This window comes from Falco rusticolus, chromosome 1 (assembly GCF_015220075.1).
Source record: "Falco rusticolus isolate bFalRus1 chromosome 1, bFalRus1.pri, whole genome shotgun sequence".
In the NCBI taxonomy this organism is placed as follows: domain Eukaryota; kingdom Metazoa; phylum Chordata; class Aves; order Falconiformes; family Falconidae; genus Falco; species Falco rusticolus.
Genome location: NC_051187.1, coordinates 35640653 through 35644589, shown reverse-complemented (window position 1 = coordinate 35644589; position 3937 = coordinate 35640653). Strand labels below are relative to the sequence as shown.

Genomic DNA, 3937 nt, shown 5'->3' with positions numbered 1-3937 from the left:
AGAGTCCATCATTTATTGACTTGGAACGAGGTCGTTACCAGCTGGGCGCGTGCTCGAGAGGCTGTCATTCAAGGCACCCTGAAAAACTGTACATCTCCCCAGAAGGCAGACTCCTGCCCTAAAAGGTGTTGTGTTAGCAGGCAGCTTTTTAGTTCACCCCTCGGCATAGCAGCATGTCTCTGTTGTGTTGGTAGCTGTCTCCCAGCCTATGAAGGCAGCAAAACGCAGCAGCTTTCACCATCTATTTCTTGAACAACTCAGAGCAAGCTCCTCCCTCCCCCCACCGCCCCACCAGTTTGCATGTGTAGAAGGTTCTTGTGGCTCTGGTGTATTCAAGTACCATACACACACGCGGCAGCAATAGTCTGTGTTGTACTGACAGGGTGCAGAGGGGAAAACAAGGGTTTTTTTTCCATCCTTAGGTTTAGACCATAATTCTAAGGTAGTGCCAGGTCCCATTGGGATGCCCTGGGGTGTACCTCTAACTGCTGCTGCTTGAGCTACATAGTTTTGGGAAGTCAGGGTTGTCTGGGAAGGCTGAAGCCTTATTTCCTTGGCATACAGGAAAGGAAAATACAAGGGAGGCAAGACCTATAATTTCTATAACACATTCTTTGCAAAAATCTCTTTGGTTGTCCCAAGATTTCCACAGTGATCAGGGCTCAGGTCACACTAAGGCGGCAGGGGCACTCAGGGACCCCATCTCAGCTCTCCAAGCACTACAGCGAGCCCCCAGGACACAGGCTTTTGCTTTGGTTTGTTACACTTCTGCTTGGCTTTTTTTTGCCACATACAGTGCACAGTGCCAGAGGCTTCCTATGAATCCTTCCAGAAACTGAGACCCCTTTTTGGAAATGGCAAAGGACACAAAGGAGCTGTCTGGGATTGTCCACAGCATCTTCCCTCAACTGCTCTGAATGCCTGCACTGTACTGTCTTCCCTGCTCGTCCCTTTCTGCCACGGCTGAGGGCTGGTTATGTTCACAACAGCCATTTTCAGCCTTCAGGTCCCTACAATTTCAATGCTAATACCAGACTGCCCATATGAGTCAGCTCAAAGTCTCCATTTTGTCGGTCTAGATGATCTCCAGGGCTGTTCTCCTCCGAGTCAAACCATCTCCATCCCCTGGAGCTCCCACACCAGGGCCTGGCTGTAAAGCACTGAGGGCTAATCATCCTGAAATGAGCCATTTCTGCTCCGAGAAAAGTTCAGTCTCTGGCTGAGGGCGGACACTGTTCCTCCTTCCTGAAGGCACTCTGAAGTGCTCTGTGCACTGCCTAAACACAGCAAAGACTTTGTTATTGGGTTTGTTTTTTTCCCCTCTCTCCTTCTCACTGCCTACAGAGCCAAAGGGCCTGTTTGTTTTCCTGTTACTTATCAGAAAGGTTTATTTGCAATTGCTTGAGAGGGGAAGAAAAACCTCAGTAGCCACAGGCAGACAAGCTCAGTGCTCAGGAACATAATGGCTGGAGCCCGTGGGCCCATATGCTCGCCATCCTGTGAGGTGGAAGGCCAGCTCTGATCACATCCAGCTGCTCAGGGTACAACTGATCAGGTATGGCTGAATGTCAAAAAAGCAGGGTCAGGCTGACTGGGGGTTGTGGCAGGGAGGGGAATCAGCAAGGAGCTATTTAAAGCGTGTTGCAAAACTGGGAATTTTCCTGTTTGGAGATGTCAGGGCTGCAAACCCAGACACATACACAGTCCCCCTGAAGGGAGGGAGGGAAGGAGGAGGAGGTGGTTATATTTCCCCTGTCAGCTGCTATAGCATCCTCTGAGCTTCATGAGAGAAAGAACTAAGCTTTCATACTGCACTGAATAATTCCTGCATTTTTAGGTTCCTATTTCCTCCTCCCCAATGAATTAAGACCTAGGAATTCAGCTTGTTTGTTGTTGCTTTTGTTACTGAATATCCATGAAAAGCTCAATGTCCCCGGGAACTAATTAGGTATTAACCCTGCATTATGGCTGCATATCAGCCATGGAAACATGCCATTTGGCTAAATCTCCTTGAAATATAGAAATATTGAAGGATCACGTGGAATGTCGAAAAATAAGTTAAAAGATAGGAAGGTTTCTGGTACAGGGGAAAGCAAAGGAGGAAATATTTCAAGCAAAAGCAACTACATTATAATCTCTTCTACGGTTTCTGTCAAATTCTAAAAAGAACTACCAGATAGGAACAGATCTAAGGAAAAACGAGTCTCAGCCACCACTAGGAACTGAGTCTGGGAGAGATGTGGGTGAGGTAGGGAGCTATATGGGATCTATTCTAGCTTAACCTCAACTGTTTTACTTGTTTTGTTCTTAGCACCTCACCACACCCCTGATGTTTTTGGGCAAGAAACTTTTGGAAGACCACCTCAACCAGATCTTATCTTCAAAGACCTGAGCCTTCAGTGATGGCAGGCAATAATTTTGTATTTTGGAGTATCATTTTGCTTCTATGCATTGCAACCTTTCACCGCACTCATCACCTGACACAGAAGCAGAGACCACTAATGGCATGATATGAATAAGTGTGTACATATCTATTACTCAAGCCATTTCAGAAATCCACAGATAATTAACTCTGAATACTTAATTATCTATTTTCCCTCAAAAATCTTCGCATTTGACTTAAAACCCTATTTGTGGTCCAACCAGCAGCACACTTTGTCAGACTGAACAGGGTTGTAGAGCAGCTTTGAAGAGGCCTTAAAATATCTGAGGAGTATGAAATGAAGTCATCAGAAATAGGATTGCTCCTATCCAGCCTTCCCTCGCCACAGTAAGCTGCACACCCCTCTCCCCTGTCTCAGGACAGACAGCAGAGCTCCTGACCCTTCCAGTGACAGGGGATACCCTCAAACCTGCATGTTTCTACAACACTGCGTCAGCCTAGACAAACACTGACTCAAGTCAACACATCACTGAACCAAAATATTTTGATTTGATAAAACAAACTCAACAACTGTTTAGACTTTGGCTGACCAGACTCACAATGGAGGTTTCCTTTTCCACTTCCCTAGTTATTCTCATCTCTGCCATCATGCAGTTAGGTGACCATAGCCAGATCTAGTCCCTTCTCCTTTTCCCTGAATCCCCTCCCTGCCCATTCAGATGGCCAGTCCCCCTGGATCGTCTTCCGCTGCACGCTTGCATGGAGCTAACACAACAGGGCTGTAGACTTCTTCAGGAAATCCTAACACATGGCTATAATGAAAAATTACTATTACAGTCTCTATGTTCAAGTTGTTGTACAAACACTTCCCACAAACCCAGTATGGAAGTGAAAAGCCTCATTTCAATTGTTAATGGGATTACAGAATTCAGCGGTCCTCCCCAAAACATCCTTGTCTCCCTATTATGATAAAATAACCCTGCCCCGATCACAGCTACACCCAGCCTCCAACTCCCCTTGCACAAAACAGACTCTTGACTGCTCACAGTGGGAGGTCTATTCTCACATCAAATTAAAGCCAGACAGAATCAATTAAAGCAAAAAGGATGGGGTCTGCTGAGATGACAGAAAGCATTTGGGGCAAAATCTCACAGCTGTATGCAAGAGAGATGCCATTGCCCAGGCTTTCTGGTTCCTCCACAGAAGCTGGGGCCCAACATCTCTCCAGATGACTCGAGACTGCCAGTCCTAATTTTTTTTGCAGTAGCTCATGGTGCTAAATAGCAAGGAAGACTGAAGTTAGAGACTGATCAAAGAGGCTAGGAAATTATCAAAGGAAGGACTTTTAGTAACTGGGAGAGAGATGAACAATGGCTACGCCTCCCTCCATTACTCAGAGATGACTAATTCCTGTGGGGGCCCTGAGATAAGAAAAACCAAACCCAGACTTTGTATGTTGGCAAAACCTCCACAGATGACATATCATTCCTCCTTCTTAAGTGTCATTCTCCATCTTATACCCCTCTGCAACTACCACCTCAGGATCTACTCTAT

General features: G+C 46.1%; 1 long non-coding RNA gene across 1 annotated transcript; it reads left to right on the top strand.

Annotated features, from left to right (window-relative positions):
- The first annotated feature begins 907 nt into the window (after positions 1–907).
- On the top strand, positions 908–2522 carry LOC119154416. Its single transcript, XR_005106455.1, has 2 exons — positions 908–1555; positions 2312–2522. It is a non-coding gene; the product is annotated as an uncharacterized LOC119154416 (long non-coding RNA).
- Positions 2523–3937: the final 1415 nt, after the last annotated feature.